This window comes from Procambarus clarkii, chromosome 24 (assembly GCF_040958095.1).
Source record: "Procambarus clarkii isolate CNS0578487 chromosome 24, FALCON_Pclarkii_2.0, whole genome shotgun sequence".
NCBI classification, from domain to species: domain Eukaryota; kingdom Metazoa; phylum Arthropoda; class Malacostraca; order Decapoda; family Cambaridae; genus Procambarus; species Procambarus clarkii.
Window position 1 is genome coordinate 12696444 of NC_091173.1, and position 25371 is coordinate 12721814.

The 25371-nt window shown below is 40.6% G+C and overlaps 1 long non-coding RNA gene across 1 annotated transcript; it reads right to left on the minus strand.

The window, feature by feature from the left end:
* Positions 1 to 402: 402 nt before the first annotated feature.
* On the minus strand, positions 403 to 12466 carry LOC123761748 (uncharacterized). Its single transcript, XR_006773258.2, has 2 exons — positions 12364 to 12466; positions 403 to 5621 (listed from the first exon to the last, which is right to left on the minus strand). It is a non-coding gene; the product is annotated as an uncharacterized lncRNA (long non-coding RNA).
* Positions 12467 to 25371: the final 12905 nt, after the last annotated feature.

A 25371-nucleotide genomic window follows, 5' to 3' on the forward strand; every position in this document is an offset into this window, starting at 1 on the left:
ATTGGCCCAAAATTATTTTTGTCATATATCATGTCACTGTGATTTCTTTATGATCATATACCCTTGTGTTTACTTCATGATTATTCAAGCAAACTTGCCCACCTTCCTTCAAGTAATCATCAAATGAAGTCACTATGTCTGAAGATATTTAGCACCATGTGCCACAAAAATAACAAATTCAGAGAAAACACTATGGTTGTCCAGTGATTACATTATGGCTGTCAATATCACCTCGTCCTTGTAGGTCTAGTTTATGACCAGATCTTCTGGATGACATTGTGGTCAGTCAAGTTGTTGGGTGTGAGCAAATCTCAGTCCAACACAAGAACTGCAACTCCATCTTCCCTTCCCCCCCCCCCATCACTGAAGGTGGTCTCAAATAACTTAAATGACAAGAACAAGTCTAATGATTATTCTCTTGTATTTGATTGGACAGTAATCAACAGTTTCATATGTCCTTGATGTTAACAACTAAATTTAAAACAATAATGTGTTATCAGAATTCAGACTCTGTATTTCCTCAAAATAAAGAAATATGTGTTCACTTACAAAGCAAGTTCACACACATATGCAAAGTGTAAGTAGTTATGCAGAAACCATTGTCATCTCAAATGTGCTGTGAACAAAAATTATGAATTTTAAAATAAATGTTACAATTTTTTTAAACACATTTATAAAGCAATGCTAATGATAATTTCCATAAGAAATTACAACTTGAGCATACCTATATGTAGAATTCTGACAAAACTTGCACAACTTATTAATCAGCCTTCTAAATTTGATTATCAATAAAAATATGGCATCTTTTTGAAGAATCTGAAATCTCCTAAATTATTAGTTTACTTAAAATAAACCTCAGCACATCATGTCTCCCTCAAAGCAACACGATATACTACCCAATAAGAAATATGCCAAATCAGATTTATTTCAGCTTATAGTATGAGTTCTCTTATCAGTAAAAATGAATCAAATCAAAAACAAACTCAGATGGAAATAATATTGCACAATAAATATTTGTTTAAGATATATATATGCTTATACTATATGGTCTATTACATGCACCATTCATAACGAAATAGGGTGAGTGTGCAGAGCCTCAAAAGAATCAACACCACCTTTCCATCCACATCCACACACCATCAACTGCTGCTGCACAGCAAATGGAAGAAAATGATCTGAACTACTTCCTAGCATCAAAGGAGGCGGAGCCTGTGTGGTATGGGTGGAGCTTGAAGTGCATAGGGGCGGGAAGGGGTTGGGTTTATTCTCATAAAAAACTTGGAAGGGGGAGGATCATAGAGGGGTAGGAGGGAAAATGAGAGGGGGAGGAGCTTAGACTGGCTAAAATCCTGAAATGAAAGAAAGAACAGGAAGAAAATATTGAGAATGAAGGCAGTGCAGAGGTTAGAATGTGTTCAAGAATGCAGTAGATTGTGACAACTAAAAATATGTTGAAAACTAACAAAAAAATTCAATAGGGTAAAAGAGACTGATGGAGATGACAAAAATTTAAAAATTTTACTTTTTACACAGTAAAATAACAATTTAATAATACAACTTAAAATACTATGTACATCTATAGGAAAAAGCAAACTTCAAAATACTTTATAATCTCTTGAATATTTTTTAGATTAATAACAAAATTTGGTTCTGATCATAGACCAAAATAACCCACCTTGTCCCCCAAAACATCCTGTAAGATGGCTCTATACAACACAGTTAAAGATCCATGGGCAGCTAGGGGGTAGCTAGTTCATGGTGCAGCTGTACATTTTTTGTGTGTGTGTTTGTGTGTGGAAAAGGGGGACAGGATAAGGGGAGGGGGGTAAGAAGTGGGGCCCGGGGCTTTGTTATGAGGCTAACCACACCTCTTGAAACAAAATAGAATTAGGTAGGTCTGTAGGGGAGGCTGGTCTGAGGATACTGTGGGTACGTATTTCAAATCATTTGATGTAACATTTTACTCCAGAAAAATAGGCAAGTATGGAAAATCTTTTTATTCATTGATTTGTAACTAAATCTACATAGCAAGCTCTTACACAAATGTTGTGTTTAACTATTAAATTAGGCACTCTTCTTTAGAAGGCTGATGGTACTATTGGCATTATTATTAGTTCAGTATATTGCAGTAAATTCCTCTAATATATAAATATATCAAAGTTGTGAAAAAATAAATTGGCTTTCTTTCTATATGGCTTAATTTCTCAGCAATATATGGTTGCCTTTATAGTAAAAAAAAAAAAAAGTCTAATAATGTTACTTAGAGGCCATTTTTATGGAGGTAATTGTATGTGCGTATGTCATTAGTATCATTCAGCAATTTTATGTACCCACAGTACCTATATTATATACATACTGTATATTCACTGGGTGGTTCATTATATTCTTTGGTAGTAGCATGGTATATTCAAACTTCACCACATTAATTGTTAGACAAAACATGAGGACCCTTCACAAGCCACAGGATACCTGAATCTATCAGAGCCACTCATGTCCTTTGCTATTACAGGTACAGTAGTTACAGTATATACATGAAAACTAACACATGCATACAGTAACATGTTGGTACTGTATTCACAAACACACAAACCTATACATATGCATTACAGGTAGGTAATCAGTAATCCACACTAACAAACTCACGCGTTAAATGTTTTTGTAAAGTTTTAACTATGGTGTGTAGCATTTCTTAACAGTAAATATTATACAAAAATATATTGCTGTAACCTTAATCAATAAATAAATAAATAAATTAACCCAGCCCATGCATATGAAATTAATTTAAAGTGACATTATACAGTAGCAGAAAATAGATATTTTAATATTTTCTGCTTTAAACATTATGTAGAAAACTTTCTTGATACACTGAATCAGCAGCATGATACATACTGGTATACTGATTATTACACACAATAAAATGCAGTGGTAAGCATAACACAATTTGTGTATTTGGAACCAGTGTAAGTCATCTAATAAACTTACCTTTTGTCTGATCATTGCTTTACCAGAATTTTGCAGTCACACTAAGTCCTATAAAAATCTTCACTGCCAAGATCTAAAGACACTTACAGGAAACAAATATAAATTGCACTGAACACTTTACAGAGGTCAATTAAATATCAATAAGCATTCTAATGATAAATCTTGATACTGTACAGTACTTACAATGTGTTACATGGAAAAATTTCTAACATCAAATGTACTTTACAAAATTCATAACTACATTAAAATACTACAAAAACCCATACATTACCCATTTACAGAAACTGACAAACTCATTACAGTACAGTACTGTATTAGAATCTACGCAGAGAGACATTAAAACCTCACTCGTTAAAATTGTATCAAATAATACTTCACATATAAATCATGTCCTATGCATTTAACTAGATATTCTAATCAATATAATGAGACAACACATTGAAAGACAATTACACAATGAACCCTTGCAGCTGAATTAAAATATAATTACTATTACTGATACAGTACTGTATATATATTTGGCCAAGTTTAGTAGCAGGATGATAATGGCAAAATACAGAACACTTTTTTACTGCTGCTGTATTTATATACCGGTAATTGTATAGCTTTCAAGAGTGCTTGGAAGTGAATTGGCAAATATTAGGGTAAGTGTGGGAAATCTTCACGTTTCCTTAAAAAATAAATTCTCTGCATATTCACTACATGCATGTATGCATGCGCGCGTGCGTGTGTGTGTGTGTATATATGTTACTTACTGTAACTACTGCCATTAGTATTATTTACCATTTTTGTTATATGAAGTTTGATTTGTTATCAAGTAGAGGGTATGCTTGTTCAACCACCCACTGTGTTTAAGGAACATGCAATTTGCAGGCATTACTACTGCAATATCAAGTTGAAACCAATCAATCATTCTTTTAAAATATGAATCAAGAACCTCCTGTCTACAACAAACTCAAATGCTTCCACAGGAAGTAAATTCCTGTAAATATCTTTCTACAACTCTTTCTCACTGTACCTCCCAAGCACTGTACATCCCAAGAACTGTACCTTTACAGTGCTCTCACTGAGAAAACACCATAACTGTGCTAACTTAAGGCCTCCATGAAGAAAAATACTGTATTTTTATAAAGGCCAAATGAAATGCAATAATGGATTATACTGTACTGTATATACATACACATTATATAAAATCTATTTATAATAATTACTAAGGTAAAAAAGCCTTCACCAATAAAAGTTCATTAGCATTAACAAAATAAAAAATCCCCAAATAAGACAAATTTCATCTCCAATTTTTCAGTAGTGAAATGAGCAAGATTTTCCCCAGGTGTGCAGCAGCCTTTCTGGGAAAATGGTCACAAACCTTATTCCTGACACAATACAAAGTTCCCCCAAGGATCTTTTTTATATATACTTTTTAATGTTAAGCTCCCCTAGTCTCTTACCACACTTCTCGTGAGTAAGCTGAGTAGACTCCATCCTCTTTATCACACTTCTAACAATGTGATTTAACACACTAACCTTTTATATTAAACTAAATATTTTATGGCTATTTCAAGTAATACTAATGTACAAAAATATGCATGCCATTTTTTGTTTTGTAATCTTCATTGAGGTGGCCAAATTTAATATATTTAGTACAATCCCTCCCAGGGTCATCCAAATATATTGACTCTCACAGCAGTTATGTTTATATTACAAATATCTATCCAGTCTTAAATCCTAAGAGAAGTGCCTCTAATAAACTTATCTATTCTAATACAATCTATTCCCACGAGAAAGGAGTAATTTGAAATCACATCAACACACATTAAAGTCATCTGATACATCAATCTCACAAGTCACTCGCCAGCACAACCGTGTCTTGGGTTACCTGACTTTGGAGTACAGATTGTGACATCCGAGGACCATATCCACCCCCCTTCCCCCTCCCCCTTCACTAGTGAGTGTTCCATGACACAAGGGTTACCATCCTATCTTTCCATCCTCTCATCTTGCTCCTTACCCCACCACAAGGTTTTACCCTTATCTTGGCCCATGGAAGTCTTTTCTATTGAACCCATTATTAAGTGAAGTTGTATACTTTTTTAATTGATGCCTTCCCCCATTAATCTTCAAATAAATAAATCTACCTTTTTAAAAATAGTTTAGAAAAAGATTCTTAAGCTCTCACTCTTAGCTATTTTTGTGAATAATAGGATGTGAATAATCCAAAGCTGCAGTTTCTAATTTGAGACTGCCATATCACAATGTACTTGCATCTGGCTTTATATTCAACCTACAATATCTAAATAATTACTTTAGCTAAGACTATCACTGTACTCTTTAGTCTTACCTAACTTGATGTTACTGTAAACTTACTCTCTAGACCTTACAAATTATTTTGATCTTGATCAATAACCCTCAAACTCAATTCAATAATACCTCATAACTCCTTCACTTCAACTTTAGCCATAGAGAAATTCTACATTATTATAATTCAATTTACCTTAACTATTACAATTTGCTACTATACAAATTAATTACTTATAATTAATGCCCACACACTGGTCCTTGCCTTAGTGACGGCAGTCTTCTTCCTGGGTACCTGAGTCTGGCCTGGGTTCCAATGGGTTGGGTACAGTCCATTCATCCCCCTGGAAGCAGAGGGTAGGGTGAGAGATTACATAAAAAAAAAAGCCAGGCTGGGCATCACATGACATAAAAAAGCTGCCAGCAATCATTCAAAGAGCTGACAGCACGTGCTGAACCCTTTTCACAGGGGTTGGCCTCAATAGTCCCTCCCCTATTTGGATGGTGGAGGCAAAGGGGTGCTGACCAAAGGATTATGGTCACCCCAATTTTTTTTATCCCTTTTTTTTTATATGTGGACCAATTTTTTCATAATAAAGGGGTATGTGCCAACAAGTTCGTAGGTGGGGTGCGCGTGGCTGGTTTTGTCATGGGGTTCGAGATCGATCGACGCAGAATGCCAAAATGGGCTGCGTGCGCCAGACACAAGCTGTAGCTCGCTGAGTGTGGATCCCAGCGACTAGTCGAGTCCCGCTGCTCAAGTTATCAGGAGGTGGTGCAACCTACTCTTCACAGAGTGGATAATATTGTGTGAAGTGATTACCGTACTAGAACAAAATTTTTTTACAAAGTGCTATATTTTACAATAAGCCATTAATTAAAATTTTTGAAAGCGGGGAATATTCTATATATTATACAGTACTAAACATATTCAAGTAATTCGCAATTCATTAGAAATACTAAATGGCAATTATTATTTTATATCTTATCAATTACTGTATGACATAAATGAGCAGGTGCATCTGGCAATGTTATCAATATGTGCCTAGTATTAAGAAGTGTGGAACAAGTGGAGCTAATTAAGTTGTATATATACCAGTGGTGTCATGGCAATTGTGAATACACCAGTGCTGTTGTTGCAAGTGCATGTACACCAGTGGTGCTGTAGCAGGTGCATGTACACCAGTGGTGGTGTAGCAGGTGCATGTACACCAGTGGTGGTGTAGCAGGTGCATGTACACCAGTGGTGGTGTAGCAGGTGCATGTACACCAGTGGTGCTGTAGCAGGTGCATGTACACCAGTGGTGGTGTAGCAGGTGCATGTACACCAGTGGTGCTGTAGCAGGTGCATGTACACCAGTGGTGCTGTAGCAGGTGCATGTACACCAGTGGTGCTGTACCAGGTGCATGTACACCAGTGGTGGTGTAGCAGGTGCATGTACACCAGTGGTGCTGTAGCAGGTGCATGTACACCAGTGGTGCTGTAGCAGGTGCATGTACACCAGTGGTGCTGCATCAGGTGCACGTACACCAGTGGTGCTGCATCAGGTGCACGTACACCAGTGGTGCTGCATCAGGTGCATACACACCAGTGGTGCTATATCAGGTGCACGTACACCAGTGGTGCTGTATCAGGTGCATACACACCAATGGTGCTATATCAGGTGCATACACACCAATGGTGCTGTAGAAGGTGCATGTACACCAGTGGTGCTGTAGAAGGTGCATGTACACCAGTGGTGCTGTAGAAGGTGCACACACCAATGGTGCTGTATCAGGTGCATACACACCAGTGGTGCTATATCAGGTGCACGTACACCAGTGGTGCTGTATCAGGTGCATACACACCAATGGTGCTATATCAGGTGCATACACACCAATGGTGCTATATCAGGTGCATGTACACCAGTGGTGCAGCATCAGGTGCATGTACACCAGTGGTGCAGCATCAGGTGCATGTACACCAGTGGTGCTGTATCAGGTGTACGTACATCAGTGGTGCTGCATCAGATGCATGTACACCAGTGGTGCTGCATCAGGTGCATGTACACCAGTGGTGCTGCATCAGGTGCACGTACATCAGTGGTGCTGCATCAGATGCATGTACATCAGTGGTGCTGCATCAGATGCATGTACACCAGTGGTGCTGCATCAGGTGCATACACACCAATGATGCTGTAGAAGGTGCATGTACACCAATGGTGCTGTATCAGGTGCACACAGCAATGGTGCTGTATCAGGTGCATACACACCAATGGTGCTGTATCAGGTGCATGTACACCAATGGTGCTGTATCAGGTGCACACAGCAATGGTGCTGTATCAGGTGCATACACACCAATGGTGCTATATCAGGTGCATACACACCAATGGTGCTGTATCAGGTGCATGTACACCAATGGTGCTATATCAGGTGCATACACACCAATGGTGCTATATCAGGTGCATGTACACCAGTGGTGCAGCATCAGGTGCATGTACACCAGTGGTGCAGCATCAGGTGCATGTACACCAGTGGTGCAGCATCAGGTGCATGTACACCAGTGGTGCTGTATCAGGTGCATGTACACCAGTGGTGCTGTATCAGATGTATATTCATCAATGGTGCTATGAAACATACATGTACACCAGCAAGGCCATGAGAGTACAGTATGTACTGTATACAGAATGTCTTGTCAAGATACAAATTCATTTTAAAGGGTAAAATTGCTATTTGTCAGTCACCTGCTAGAGCGGAGGGGAATTATCAAGGGGAGGAAAGTGCCTAGCCATTACAACAATTTAGAACCTGGAAGAGGTCAGGATAAGGATTTGGAATGGGACGGACGATGGGAAGGAATGGTGCCCAACCACTTTGGTGGTCGGGGATTGAATGCCAACCTGCATGAAGCCAAGACCGTTGTAATGCAAATTTTACTGTACAGAACAGAATATTAATTTGAAAGACTATCCTCAATGTCAGAAAATGCTGAAATAGAAATACAGTACTGTATTCTAGAAAGAGTACCTATCAGTACTGTACCTATCAATGCATATACTGTACACCAGTGGTACAGTACCTGTGAATGTACCTATACAGTGGTACAATATAGGTACAGGTACAGTATTGGTATACAGTATAGGTATAGGTATAAGTGCAGTATAGGTATAGGTATACAGTACAGGTATAGGTATACAGTATAGGTATAGGTATACAGTATAGGTATAGGTATACAGTACAGGTATAGGTATCAGTACTGTACCTATCAGTACTAAATGTACCAATCAGTAATTACAGGAGTGTGAGGTCTAGTCCTTTATGTTCTGCTTATTAGCCTTGTTGTACCCACTGCATTATAATTGAACTATTCTGACATTTAAATTCTTTGTCTAATCTGGTGGTGCCACTGGGAAGACATTTTAATTGTGGCCATCTGATGGAGGCAGGCACAGACTGGTTCTAAATGACAGTTTGGAAAGGCTTGACGATCTGCAAGAATATTACAATCTGTATTTTCTAAGCATCTGGATTAAAGTAAAATATCAAAGCTAACTTCTATTTTAAAGTTCTTCAACCTAAGTCAAGAAAAGCATGACAGGTTCACTACATATAAGAATTGCATTTAAAGACTAAATTGTGTTTCCTTTATAAACTATATATTTTTATTTCCAGTTATACTATACATATTTTCAAAACATATATATTTATTCCATTAAAAAGTGGCTAAAGATGGACAACTTTACCCTAATCATTAATCAATTAAAAGTAGTCAATCAATTTTGCAAATTTGTAACTGCTTTTCATTACTATAATACATTGGGTAAATAATGAAAATATATGAATATTTACAAATTATTTTTTGTGATAATGACTTTTTTATTTATAGTCATGCTGGCCAAATACTTTCCCCTGATAATTACCTTGTGAATATGACCAATTCTGACAGTGTGGAACGTCCGTGTGATCCATTATACAGTACAAATAAAATCTGTGTATAAAGTTTGTATTCCTTTTGTTACCCATTGTATTAATACAACAAAAAATTTTATGGTTATTCAGTGTCACTAGAATGTAATTACAGAACAGCATATTAATACTGCATTTACACTGTATATTATAAAATAATGTATGATTATAGCTATGTGGTATTGTACTGTGTTTATAAAATTTCTGTACAGTGTCAAGGTGTGATATTGTACCTCTAATATGAGTATGAAGTTCAATAATGTAGCTGAGGATACGATAACCAAACCACACATCAGAAGATGGAGAGATGATGATGCTTCAGTCCATCCTGGACCATTATCAAGTCGTATGTGATAATATCAGGTCTGTCCTGATAATGGTCCAAGACAGACCGAAACGTTGTTGTTCCTGCATCTCCTGATGCGTGGTTTGTTCATCATGTAGTTCAGGCTCTAAAATGTGTACAAAGAGTTCTCACGTATCTACAGAATAAGCTACTGGCTATGTCCTAATGGATCTTACACAGTGCTCCAAGATAAATGCTTGGAGCACTCTTATTATAACACAACACCCAATGCAGGTTGTTGTGAATATTTTTTATACAAATTTTATATATACAGTACTGTATATATATATATACAGGGTATATATATATATATATTTTTTACAAGAGTTCTTACATTCTTGTACATACTGTAATGATTATAATAATGCATATAATTATTATTGTGTAATCCTCGTGAGCTAAATTGGCCCAGGCAAGGCAGGATGAACTGGGCACTCTCCTATAATTCTTATAATAAATTTAAGTTATATGTACTTGCATGTATTTCTGTCCTGTTTGACATACTGTATTCCTTTACAAATAGGCTATTGAATTTGTTATGAATGTGTGGATATTTAATAAAAAATCTAAGTTTTACCAAACAATTAATTAATTGAAGTGTTTTAGATTCCACACAAACTTCATAAAAGTTCATTATGCAATGGCAATTAAAGGAAGTTTTAGGCTATATAGGACAAATCACATAGGATTTAAACATGTCAATTTAAAAGGTATTTATCTGGTACAATACAATACCTGTACCATAACCAATTGGGAGTGTTAACTACAGTATTTAAAAATAGGATTACAGTGAATTATGTATTACAGGGACAGATTAGCTTACGACAGCACACACAGTACTCTAAATCAAAATGTCTCATGATTTTCAACATACCAAGTCCATGACTTTTCATTGGTTAGGCTTCATCAAATCATCTCAAGATAAGGCTTAAGTTTGATAAACTCGCATGTTCCTTTATTACCTGAAAAATAGCAACCTACTTTAATCCAGTATTAAAAACCTTTTCTGGTTAAGTGTTTTGCAAAGGAGATCCTTAGCCTCATACAGGCCACCACCTGTAAGGCATTTTACTTTATTTTATTTTGCATGATGTGTGAACATTATTTTTTATTCTTCTTAATTAGTTTCACAGTGAGGCCTTCATGACTGTTATAATGCCCGGTAGTACAATTGGGTATGCTCTCAACTCATTAATTGGAAATCCCTTGATTCGAATCCTAGGATGGGACAGAAATGGCTGTGCATGTTACCTTTTAACTAATTCCTCTGTTCACCTAGCAGGACGTTCATCAACAGGTGTGGGGTTATAGCCTGGGGAAGGTCAGTAATTCGACCTTGGGGGAGATCTCGATTTAAAACTAATGTATCTATATACACAAGCTGCCTGTCCCTGACAAAATAAAATATAATACAGTATAATCAATTATTTTTGGTGGTAGGAGGGAGAATGAGAAGTGAACACAATAATAATATTTGGTTTGTTTAATTAGGATTAAGTAGCGACACCTGTGTATACCATAAAAATATCTCAATGGCTACGTAGTTGTGCTTGAGCAGGAACTGCTTGCAGCTATAGGGTTCTGCCTGAACCTTTAAACACCTGGTGTACATGTTATGAAGTCTTCTCTGGCTCTTATCTACACTGAAAGATGCATATACAGCTACTGTAGATTCTTATATCACAGAAGCTGTGATACCAACATATTTTGTTCCAACCAGTCCTAACACTTAAAGTAAAAAGTACAGTACTGTACTGTAGTTTTAGTGAAAATTCAGGTGACTAAATTTTACAATTTTATCGCAATACTGGTAATGAGCATAGATTTTAAAATACTGTAATGACTATATCCAAAACATGATATAAATGATGTTTAATGACGATATGACCCATGTGTAAAATTCCTAAGTACAAAGTGACCTTAAATTTCAATGTTCAACATCCTCCCAGCGAGCATAAGAAATATTGCCGAAACAACCATGGACATCTTCAAGAGAAAACTAGATCATTTTCTCCAAGGAATGCCGGACCAACCAGGCTGTGGTGGATATGTGGGCCTGCGGGCTGCTCCAAGCAACAGCCTGGTGGACCAAACTCTCACAAGTCAAGCCTGGCCTCGGGCCGGGCTTGGGGAGTAGAACAACTCCCAGAACCCCATCAACCAGGTATCAAGCAGGTTAACCTGTATATACCCAGAGGGTCACTATCTCTAGTAGGTTCAACCGGGGCAAGAATCCGTGGGATGGGTTATTCCAAGGTTTCATTACTGTATGGATGAAAAAATCACCAATTGACCTGTATTGTGGCTTGTCGAGCTTGAAAGTAATGCCCCGTTGTGAGGCTATGGTTTTGCCCGAAACACTTTGCGTAATAGTGGCTTCATAAGTACGTGCAACTCCTGTCCCTACAATGGCACATTACTCTCATGTTCTTTGTACACACACACACATTCTTTGGAATAAACATGGATTGATTTACCCTGGCGTGTAGTGGATGGTGTTTGGCTTGTGGTGGAGTTAGCCCCAAGGCCCTCAACCTATCGTGGTACGCTTGTAACGTAACCTCAGCGTTTCCTTACCACAAATAGCTTTGATTTTTAACTTAATAATGCCAATATAACTCTCAGGACCTTCCTGGATGCCACTGCAAGGAAGAGCAGACCCCACAAGGCATTCAGCCCCAACGCCAAACATGTCAATAACTTGGCAATTTGGAAAAAAAACATCTACAACTCAATTCAAATAACGCAGTGTATATAATACGAGATAAAGACAATAATTTTGTTAGTGTAATAACCTGAAATTAGACGAAGGAGAGCTTGAAGTGACCTTCAGAGGGTGGACGGTAGCGGCCTGGGCCGTCGAGCAGTCCGCCACCTGATGCTCTCTTGATCTCCATCTCACAGAAAACGTTACACTAACATCAAACAATAACCATGCTAATAATAGTAATAATAATAATGATGCCCATTGAAGTTTCTAATAATTTTTTAAATAACTTGAGAATCCTTACTTGCAAGTTGGAAATCAGGACTCTTTAAAAAACATCAATAAATAATGTCCCATTATATCTTTGTCAAAACCACACGACTCTTTAAACAATTAGTTTTTTTAATTAACAAGCTCAGGAATACACAGCAATATGCTGCTACCCTATTCTATATGAAAGATTGCACAGAGTACATCAAAAACTAGCTATAAGTTCATCTAATATTCCCATCTCACAGGATGGCTAGTCATATATGGAGTTAGGGAGCAAATACCAGCTAGCCTCAGTACAAAAACAAATCAACTCTAACTAAAAATCAGGAGAGAGCATAAAATGTAATTTTCTTTATTATGCACCCCATACCCATCCCGTGGGCGGCGGTGTAAAGGATTACAGAGGCACATAATCGGTTCAGGAACTGAAAGGCATATTAGTATCCACTAGCAAAATCTGGGTAGAGGCACAAGAATATATTCCAATATTTCTGAGTGTATGAAGTATTTACTGAGCTCAAAGTACCTCATACCATTTGCTCTGAAGTCACTTATAGCAGAGCGATCACAGATATAGTGTTGGAGAGTATGTCCCAGCTCTTGTTCACATAGTTACAATTGGAATGTTCACCATTGGGGGGATTCATTACCTGCAGCCAACTGCCATAGATATCGATATCCTAACCTAATGCTGACAATTACAATGTCACACTGTCTAGTGAATGTTTTATGCTGTCCGTACATATAATTCTCGGTTCTAAACATGTCATAGCTCTTTATACTCGCGCTTTCTGGCCTTTGTGTCAGTAACTGCTCTTCTGTCTTCCCTAATTTCCTGAAATTTGTAGCTTTTCCAGCAGAGATTGGAATTTGGACTACCTATATCCAACTCAATTTCAGGTTTATCACATTCAGTTTTAGCTGACTTGTCTGTGTCATCATGCTGAACAACTATGTGAGTTGGTATCCATAAACAATTAGGTCTGGCAGTATCCTCATAATTCACCCATATAAATTACGTATGCATATATATAATATGTATCGTGTTACATATAAATCTGACATTTAAAAGGTCACCATAAAACGAACATCAGACGAAAGGGAAAAAAAACACGGAATATGAGCTCCTCAACCCGCCACTTTACGGTCAGTCGACTGGCTCTGCATTCTTCATATACTGAAGAATATTAGCATACATACTTCATATTAATATTACATACTAATATACTCGTAGTATGAATTCCTATGTAATCAACCATCACATTGTGTTCTTTTCCTAGCTTGTTGCGCTTCTAATGATCATCTCCCACTGTCGTACAACCACATTTGGGAAGTCTACTCCCGCCTGTGTCCCCTCGTTCTTAAACTGAGGGAAGAGGAACTATCGAGCGAAAGTGCCAAGCCAGTACGACTATACGGCACTGGGAAGGGATCAGGATAAGGATTTGGGATGGGAATAGGGAGGGGGAGGAATGGTGCTATAAGCACTTTGGCAGTCGGGGGATTGAACACCAACCTGCATGAAGTGAGACTGTCGTTCTACCGTCCAGCCCTAGTGATAAAGATCAACTGAGGGAATAGATGCAAGCAATTGTCCTTTTCTGGTAAGAAACCCTAATCAAACTGCCCAATTGGTAAGCTACGAAAAAAAGATGCTTAAATTGATTTATAAAAAAAAATAACAGATTTCACAAGGATGTTAAAAAGTAAAAGACGAATAATATAAAAAAGTAGTGCGTATAGAGAGACAGTTTCAGCTTGCTCCAGGTTACCTGAGGCAGCAATATATGTTGTTATAGATTAAGCTACCCGGAACAAGTTCCAAGTAGCACGGGCTATGGTGAGCCCGTAACTTACCTGGCACAAGAGCGGGGCAAGTAGCACGGGCTATGGTGAGCCAGTAGTGGACTTACCTGGCACAGGAGCAGAGTTTTTTGAGGCAGCAACTGTGTATTTAACTGATATACCTGAGAGCCACTAACCCTAGTGACCTTGAAAACGTTTCAAGGCCTTGCCAATATTTTCGAACCCAGAAAAATATGGTAATCCTTACATTTTTTGGGGGGCGAATTTTCTCACTGCAAATATTATTATATGTCCGTAGCAGAGCGCGTCGTACATATTATAATAATATATGTTCGTCTCATTGTTCATCGCGTGTTAATTTCTTCGTGATTTACACACTCACACACACATTAGTATATATATATATATATATATATATATATATATATATATATATATATATATATATATATATATATATATATATATATATATATATATATATATACACACACACACACACACTCACAAAAGAAACGAGTGCGCACACTCTCCGCGCACCTCCTCTCCCTCTCCCATCATAATTCAAATGTCAAAACTCCTCCAGTAAGTGGCGCACTTGAGAGGTCACGCCGCCAGAAAATGCAGTAGCTGCCCGCAGCCCACTGGCGCGTCCATTACGTCAACCATTTGCATAGTAACGACCCTTATGCGACGAGGGAAGGTCGTACGGCCCCAGTCCGTCCCTCTGGGAGCAAAGGAACATGCCAACGGAACTCAGACTTAATCGAAAATTATTATATTTCCTTAAATTACATAAAATATTAGATTTTAATCAAGCCGATGTATATGATTGTGATTCTCTATTTTAAATTAACTCTTCATACAATTGTTTTCCAGTCACGTAGGCAAAGATACTGGAACAAATATGGTGATTTATCAAACAAGATGGGACAAGGGTCGGCGGCCGGGGTGCTGGCGGTTGTGGGGGGGGGGGGGTTGGTGGCGGTGGGTGATGGCAGTTAGATGTGATCATGATGGACGCTCTACTCTCTTTATGGAGCAAAATTTCATGGGTTTGCTCCAATGGTTTCCGCCAGAGGGGCTCCTCGCGTTGTTTACCACGTTGGGGAGGATGGTGACTTGTGTTGGGGAGGATGGTGACTTGTGTTGGGGAGGACGGTGACGTGTTGGGGAGGATGGTGACTTGTGTTGGGGAGGATGGTGACTTGTGTTGGGGAGGACGGTGACTTGTGTTGGGGAGGATGGTGACTTGTGTTGGGGAGGATGGTGACTTGTGTTGGGGAGGATGGTGACTTGTGTTGGGGAGGATGGTGACTTGTGTTGGGGAGGATGGTGACTTGTGTTGGGGAGGATGGTGACTTGTGTTGGGGAGGATGGTGACTTGTGTTGGGGAGGACGGTGACTTGTGTTGGGGAGGATGGTGACTTGTGTTGGGGAGGACGGTGACTTGTGTTGGGGAGGATGGTGACTTGTGTTGGGGAGGATGGTGACTTGTGTTGGGGAGGACGGTGACTTGTGTTGGGGAGGATGGTGACTTGTGTTGGGGAGGATGGTGACTTGTGTTGGGGAGGATGGTGACTTGTGTTGGGGAGGATGGTGACAATAGTAAGTAATTATGAGGAGAAAGCACCAAGCCAGCACGACTATATAGCATTTGCAAGGGATATGGGGAACAAGAATTTAGGATACGACGGAGGAAAGGAATAGTACCCAACCACTTGGACAGTCGGGAATTAAACTCCGACCAGCAAGAAGCGAGATCGTCACTCTACCGTCCAGTCCAAGTAATTGGACATGGTTGTCTTGGAGACGATTCTTGTGTTACTAAGAGCTTGGTGATCCACGAAACAACACAACTACATATTTAAAAGGTTGTATTTAAACTACGTTCAGGCGATGAGTCACAATAACGTGGCTGAAGTATGTTGACCAGACCACACACTAGAAGGTGAAGGGACGACGACGTTTCGGTCCTTCCTGGACCATTCTCAAGTCGATTCGTCGTCCCTTCGACGAATCGTCGTCGTCCCTTCACCTTCTAGTATGTGGTCTGGTCAACTACATTCATTTTACCTCTCCGACAATATCACATCAATGTCAATTATGGTTTAGCTTTCAATATGAGGCTTCCGAGAAAACCTCATCAAACACATTATAGATTTAGGTTATTTGAGTCTCTCAGAATTTTTGAAACAAATTTTCCCCTGTAAATATTAAGAAAGTTTCATAGGATATACATCCAGAAACATTTGACAGACATTTTTTCCCTTTTAGTGAATATGTACATATTAAATTTTAAGTCATTTAATGGGTATGTAACTATTAAATTAAATGTAATTTAGTATGTAAATATTAAATTAATGTAATTCGCAACAAAGAATAGTGTGCGTTATATATATAATTTAATTGACCACTCTAATACACTGCGATATACACACCCAGAGGCATACAGGGACAGGCTGACTTGTGGGAAGAATACACAGTAACCGGGAGTCATACACTCAGTGACTGGTGTGTGTGTATGTGTGTATATACTTGACCTGTCAATAACTCCAAACTTTACACTGTGACCAGGAGCTATGTACACTCAGTGACTGGAGGAGACTGTACCAGGAGGCAGCGGGTGACAGATGTACAGACAGACAGACAGGCAGGGGGAAAAGGGGCCCACTTGATATGCGTCACCCAAGACACCGGGGCGGACAAATCAATGAGCCTTTGTGACCACGCTGGTCCGTGTTTATCCCGGACCAGGGCGCATTTTTAGGCACTTTTCTACCACGTGACGAGATCGTTTACTGGGGCGGGGGGGGGGGGGTGTTCCTGGGCTGACTGGGGAGGGGGCAGAGAAGGGAAAAAAGGGGGAGGGAACGAAGTGCAGAGGGAGGGAGGGGGAAGAGAAGAAGGGAAGGAAAAAGGGAGAGGAAAGAAAAGAAGCGGAAAAGGATACGAAGAGAAGGGAAGAGGAGAGTGGGTGGTGATTGAGGGAGTGGATGGTGAGGGGGGGAGTGTCCTGTTTCAGTTCTATGAGGTGGGCAAAGTGACGTTTTGTTCTAGATCGTTAATAAAGAGGCTCGAGGGAGTGGTCGTACAGATACGAAGAGGTACAGTGGCCTGGTACACTCATTAACAGCAGGGGAAGCTTGTGTTGTTGACATTAAGAGAAAGATATCTGGGGTAGATGCTCAGGGAAGATATCTGGGGTAGATGCTCAGGGAAGATATCTGGGGTAGATGCTCAGGGAAGATATCTCGGGTAGATGACCTAGGAAGAGATGCTGTATTGTGATTCTTGCGAAGTATTGCAATATTTCATTCTAATCGAGGAATGAAAAACGTTTTACTAACAATTTATTTTTTCTCAGGTGAGGTTAAAAAGTAGAAACTTTTGACTCCTGTTAAGAGGTTTACATGTTTCCTTTACCGTAGCTGCTAAGCCTTAACCTATTAGTTTTCCCCTGGAACACGACCCGCCAATCGCTTAACAACCAGGTCCCTAATTACTCCTGGATGAGCAGAGGCGTATAATTAAGGACTGGCGCCCAGTCAATCCTCTCTTGCCAGGGCTCGAACCCAAAGAACATCGCATGTAATTTCTGTGAAGGTTCCAAGGAAGTGACAAAACGGGATATGTTTTAATTAAAATTGGGAGAGATAATTTGTCTTAATAGTCCACTACGGGCTCACCATAGACCGTGCTACTTGAAACTTTTTTGTTCCAGGTAGCGAATCTACAACAACAACACCAACAATTTGTCTTAATTCCTTTTTTGTAACGTAGATAAGGTGAGGTTTAACACTCCAGTTTTCCTATTGTATAGGATCCCAGTTGTACTCACCTAGTTGTGCTTGCGGGGATTGAGCTCTGGCTCTTTGGCCCCGCCTCTCAACAGAGGTAGTGTTGAAGGTAGTGTGTCTAGCGGCCGGCCCTGCACCCAAACCATCCTAAAATCATAATCACACCACTGAAATGTTCTTAAAAGGTACTTACATAATCACACAACTTAAATGTTCTCAGACCCTTTGTCTGAGTACGCGCCTGACTGCACAGACGGAGAGAAAGGAATAGAGTAAGAAGAAGAGGAAGATAGGAGGAGGGGGGGAAGGAGAGGGAGGGAGGGAGAAGAGGGAGGGAGAGTGAAGGAGGGTGGACAAAGGCAACGGAACAAAATCAATTCAAATTTGACACCCATCCATATTGAACGTGCGCGTCCTGGACCCGCTAGATAAATGAACTTAATCAAGAAGGGGGGGGGAGGGGGACGAGGAGAGGGGGGGATATGGTGCTGGTCTTGTCGCTGGTGGTGAGGGGGGGAGGGGGGAGAGGGAGAGAAAGAGAGAGAGAGAGAGAGAGAGAGAGAGAGAGAGAGAGAGAGAGAGAGAGAGAGAGAGAGAGAGAGAGAGAGAGAGAGAGAGAGAGAGAGAGAGAGAGAGAGAGAGAGAGAGAGAGAGAGAGAGAGAGAGAAGAGAGAGAGCGGTGGAGGAGAGCACAATATGAACAATTCACGAACAGAGGAAAGCGGTCAACAAAACAGGAGGGGAAATAAGCATGGCAATAGTAATGTAAATAAAGGAAGGGGGGGGTCGAAAGAAGAAGAAACGAAAAGAGAGAGGAGAGAGAAGAGAGCAGAAAGAACAGAGACGGGAGAGTTGAGGAGATTATTTGGAAGAGAGAAAACGAGGACATGAGAGGTGGGAATAGCGAGAGAGAAGTCAAGCAAGAGGAGACAGGAGAAGAGAAGATTAAAAAGGACATAAGAAAGGTCGATCGACTCCTCTCTGCATAAACCTGGAGCTCTACTATATATATAAATATATATATATATATATATATATATATATATATATATATATATATATATATATATATATATATATATAAAGACAAACTTAGCATAAACCACAAGCGGAATGTATCAGAAAGATTCCTCCCCGTGAAAGGTTCAAACCTTAGACTGCCAGGAGCTTTTAAATTTAAATTTAAAATAAATACACATAAGAACATGAGTCAGCGGTTGAGTAAGAACATGAGTAGGTACAGAAAATGCATATTAAATAAAGCCACTAATACGAAAAGCGTTTATGGCTTATTTCCTAGGAAGGCGCAGACGCTGATCGATATTCTTCCTAGCACAAAGTTTTCACAAAGTTGTCATAAAGACTTTTGGTCAATATGACTTTCACTAAGGAGCGTGGCCAACTGGTCGTAAGAAGCTGCAGGTCAAAACTTTTCCACAAGAGCTGGCCCCACATGGTGCTATGTAATGCCCCTCTCCACAAAAGCTGGCCCCACATGGTGCTATGTAATGCCCCTCTCCACAAGAGCTGGCCCCACATGGTGCTATGTAATGCCTCTCTCCACAAGAGCTGGCCCCACATGGTGCTATGTAATGCCTCTCTCCACAAGAGCTGGCCCCACATGGTGCTATGTAATGCCTCTCTCCACAAGAGCTGGCCCCACATGGTGCTATGTAATGCCTCTCTCCACAAGAGCTGGCCCCACATGGTGCTATGTAATGCCTCTCTCCACAAGAGCTGGCCCCACATGGTGCTATGTAATGCCTCTCTCCACAAGAGCTGGCCCCACATGGTGCTATGTAATGCCTCTCTCCACAAGAGCTGGCCCCACATGGTGCTATGTAATGCCTCTCTCCACAAGAGCTGGCCCCACATGGTGGGGCCTTCGTCGTGGTCCACAGTACTGACTTTCAGGAAGATACAGCAGACAACGACCGTAAACCGCACGAGTCAGGCACATGTGTCAGACACATGTGTCACACGTGTCAGGCTAAGGAATGCACACCTGTGCTCACGCTCCCTCATCAAATCCTCATTACTGAACATCACCACGAACAATGTATCCAGCTTGAGTGTGAGGACTGTTCTTGGACCGCCTTCCAGTCCTCAACTGCACAGATGGGCTCGTTCTTGTTCTAGTCATGTTGGTGACACGAGTGGCAGAGTGCCATGACAGTGCCGGGGCCTCCAACATGCTCGTTAATTTGGTTAACAGCCTAGCAAAACTGTCACTGTCACACACTTCCGTGACTCCAGTGTCACGGGCCTCACTGCACAAGTTCACTATCTGTATTCATGCCATTTTCAGCACCGCTTTATACAGAATTGCTTTCCTAATAATTCCCTGTAAGCTACAACGTTTTTTGAGAAGGGGAAAGGGAGAAAAAGAGAAGGGGAGGGGGGAAAGGTGGCTCACGTATCTGTAATGCAATTACAAAATAAATGATCCTGCTTCTTACCGAATTCAGACAGCTGAATCCACCATCACGAAACAGTACATAATAGAGCAATCTGTGAGAGGATGGAGCCTTAGAAAGAGTAAACTACCTAGCGGTGGATCCGTAATGCTATCAGGTGCGGGAGCGTGCGGAATCAGAGTCCATTGTCCAACGTCAACACAGAGGCGGCGCAGAGTGGCGCCTTCAGGGGGGACGATCCTAAACACGCCGCGCACGGACACTAAACTAAACAAACCCAACGATAATCCACGAATTGAATATGGAAATTGAAGCAAGATGATGAATATATGTATTTCTCAAATGAATAGGGGGATTGAGATTTATAACTTGGTGACAGTTAGGCTTCCCAAGAGGCATAAATCCCACTATTGTGGGATTTAGGGTTATTATTTTGTCTGTATTACGTCCCCCGGCTAAGGCAAGTTGTTCACTTTCAGGGATTTGGACTGGGTTTGAGTACTGGCCGGGGAGGATTGACTAGGTGCCAGTCTTTATAACTGTTCGCCTCTGGGAACCTGGTTGTAAACAGATTGGCAAGCTTGTTTCATAGTAAAACTAGAAGAGTAAGTCTTACCATGAGCTATGGGAAGGGAAAGCAGGCTCTCAGCCTGCTAACAGGAGCTATGGGAAGTGAAAGCTCTCAGCCTGCTAACAAGAGCTATGGGAAGGGAAAGCTCTCAGCCTGCGAACAGGAGCTATGGGAAGGGAAAGCTCTCAGCCTGCTAACAGGAGCTATGGGAAGGGGAAAGCTCTCTGCCTACTAACAGGAGCTATGGGAAGGGAAAGCTCTCAGCCTGCTAACAGGAGTCAAAAGCCGTCTGCTCCTGTACTCACCTGTGTATCCAAAAATGCCAGGTACACCCTGTGAGTATACCTACCCTAGGGTCTATAGTTACTAGCTAACACCGCCTGAGATAAGAAGGCATAACTTACTCATGTGACCGTATATATGAGAAACAATTTGGCATAGTTCTCTTTCTCCATAAAAAAATGGTAAAATAATAATATTAAATTATAATCTGCGGCTCAAAATTGCCACGGGCACGCGAGATGCCAATTTTGGCCACACGCTTTGCCCCTTCCCCCCCCCCCCTGGTTTACTGTAGACTACATGAAGGGTTACAAAGGTGTTGGTGGTGGGCTTAAGGCCTATCACCCTGGGGAGGGTTGTTAAGGCCAGTAAATAAGTATTTACTGGCCTATTTACTGGCTTATTTACTAAGTAAATAATTATTTACTGACCAACCACAAGACTAATTTATCCCAGGGTTAATGTAAACAGTGTATGTGTACCGAGAAGTATGGTATACCTTACGGTGAGTATATCCCTGTGGTTACGGTGACTGTCAGCTGTAACAACCAACAGGGTTGTAACAGCCTGTGGTGACATATGCTCTCAGAAGTATATGCTGTATACAGTCGCAGGTATGGCGCCTCTGTGTGTGCTCACTCTCACTCCTAATACAAATATTAATTTAACATTTCCTAAATCCGCGCCTGCTCACATTTGAGATGTTGCCATGGCGACCGCCTTACCGACGAGATGCTGCTGCCAGAGTGACGGTGGAGTCAGACGCCTCCTCCATATATGCTGGTTAGCACTGTAAATGTGTAGTCCACGTCTGTGGTAGAAAATAATAATAATAATAATAATAATAAACAGCTTACACTCCCCATCCATCATAACTTACCAAATCCCTATCCCCCCCTCCTCCCGCCACCTTAACTTACCAATCAAAACATGTCTTTATATATACGGTGAAATCTTCTATTTCGAAACCTTTTAATCAGTTCCGTAAGTTTCACACAAGAATAATTCGTCGACAATAACACATGAACAATAATGTAAAAAAAACTAATATTTACGAGTTCCAAAGGTCAGTCGAGGCCGAGGTCAGCATTAATCGAAATATCAAAATTAAAATATCGACACTTAACAAGTATGTTTTAAAAAAATATTGTTTTAACATGTATCGGGATTTTTTTTTTGCAATGTCTCGCTGTTGTGTGGCAATATATTGCTATTTTGTGTAAAGAACGGACACAAACAAGTGGCTAAGATTACAGTCCGTTTGACTGGAATCAAATACGTGGCGTCATTTGGAAGGCCAGCGGGAATTACAAGAGTTGTGGCTTAAACGGTTTGAAAAAATATCCGTCTCTGTTTTCCCTGAATGCAGTGTGCATTTTCCCCTCTGTATCGTCACGCTGAGGCGCTGGAAAAGGAAGCTGGAAGCTCTAGGGTCTCTTGTTGTTTCAATTAGCCTTGAACCCAGTTCCTTCAAAAACCTTGTGGCACTCTTACCCCAGGTGACAAGTGTCTCAGAAGCAATGGGGACAAAATTGTAGTGGTGATCCAGTTCATTGTACTTACGGGACTTGGCTGATTCCCTGTGAGTGGCGACACCACCCAGATGTGCAACACTGAAGTCAATGTAGGTGTTAGCCAGGGTTGTTACGCACGTGTAGTCCCATACCAACTGCTTGCCATTCTTCCAGGGGTTCACTGTGATACCATCTGGGCGGTATCACAGAGTATCAGAGTTATGGGGCGTTAGGTAACGGGGCTCTCTCTCAGCTGGGCATCTAGCTGTGGTGAGGCTCCTCTTGATGATGTCATTAACTTCACGGTGCCATTTCCCTGTTCTTTGGCAGAGTAAGCCATGGTGACCGTACCTGTCGGCCACCACCTCGCCACAAATACACGTATATTTGGTGTGGATTGGGGCAGCAAGGCAAAGGGCGTGTGGTGTAAGACGTGTGCCAGTTGCTGACATTGGGGTTGCTAATAGGAAGTCCCCTGCATGTGGGGTTACTTCTGCTATATATATATATATATATATATATATATATATATATATATATATATATATATATATATATATATATATATATATATATATATATATATATAGAAGTGACTTATTTAAGTCAGTGTGTGCAGGATATGTGGAAGCTGACACTGTAAAAAGACACCTCGTAAACTGTTTATGTAAGACAGACGTAAATCTGTGTATTTATGTTTGTAGGTTAGATTAGCATTTTATAAGCATTACAATCACCTTCTGTGGTTGATTGTTCAATAAATCACTGAACTATATTTTTAACAAATCTCTCACCCTGTCCATGGAGGACAGAAGAAAATGTATATATGCTGGTTAGCATTGTAAATGTGTGACCACGTCTGTGATAAAATAAAAAAATCTCTTCAAAATTAGATACTATATTACTCGTACATAAGATAAAAATAATCATGCTGGTACAGCAAAATTAATCCCAAGCACTACCAAAAGATACTCAACTCTGTCGCTAAAAGAATCAAACCGAAAACGTAATAATTCGAGTCGAGAAGAGTGGGAACATTCCATTTCCATGTTCATTGTAGCTGGGCGCCCAGTGAAAGGCCCGCCATTTCCGCTCAGTGAGCCGCCTGACGCCTCTCTATGGCTGGTGTCCTTCCGCGACTTGACCACACAAAAACTAGTGCTTATTGAAGTCAGCTTGGCTGTAATGTTTACAGCACGTTTTGTGAAGCTTTTCTTATTCCTTGTTTCAGTTAGGATTGCAGATTTGATGTATTATTTTGAATGGGCTTACAAATTCCCCCTGGCGCAGTGGTAACACACTCGCCCCGTGCTTCGCGAGCGATTTGGCGTAGGTTCGTATCCTGACCGGGGAGGATGACTTAAGTGCCAATCATTAATTGCCCCACCTCTGTTCACCCAGCAGTGATTGGGTGCCTGGTTGTTAAACGACTGGCGGGCACTTATTCCATTGAGCAAGTGGGAAAGGCTTTCCATGAGCAATGGGAAGGGAAAGCTCTCAGCCTGCTAACAGGAGTCAGCAGTCGTCCGTTCCTGCACCCACCTATGTAAAAAAGAAAAAAAAAGTGGATACTCTCTCTTGTTAGAAAGATGGCAGCTGACACAGGCACCACCTACACTTGGCCAGTGCTGGCCAGGACACTCAGGTAGGCGGTAAGGGACATTCTTGCGTTAGTTTCTGTAGTGTAGACTGAAGAGTAAGTCATTTCTTTCCCAGACTTACACATCAGACAATAGTAGCTTTGCCTTAAATGTATGAATCTTTTTTATAGAAACTAAGCAAGGAATGTGCCTGATTTTTTTTATTGCTGCCGCCGAAGGCGACTAGTTTATTGTGCACCCCATACTCATCCTGTGAGCGGTAGCGCAAAAGCATTACAGAGGGCACAAAAGGTCTTTATCAGACCTCATCTTAAATTTTTACATAAACAATTTCATCTATCCTTCACAAATGTGCCTGAGTGATGACACGTCCTGAGGGGCCTTAACAGGCACAAGCCCAAAATGCAACCCCATAACAGTAAATGCTCAACGTGGGAATCGAACCCGGGATACCAGATTGTGAGTCGAGAACAGAACTAACTGTACTACGAAATGCCAACGTCACTTTTTCTCTAAAGCTGCAGTTGGAAGTATGTTAGGGAAGAAGCCAAGAGTGTAACAAGTCTTCGTCAACAACAGGCTTGTCATGCACGTGTGGACGAGGCCATCAGAGGAAAGTTAACTACCATACTACTGCTGATGAAGTCAACGTTACAGAACCTGTCAAATTTAATCTCTATTACAGGAAACTGCTCTTCAACGACTCGCAAGATGGCGATAAGAGTCGTCAAGCGTGACCCATTACTAACCCTCAGCAGTTAATTCAGCTAAACGACCAGCCCCGCTCCTGTGCCAGGTAAGCTACGGGCTCACCATAACCCGTGCTACTTTG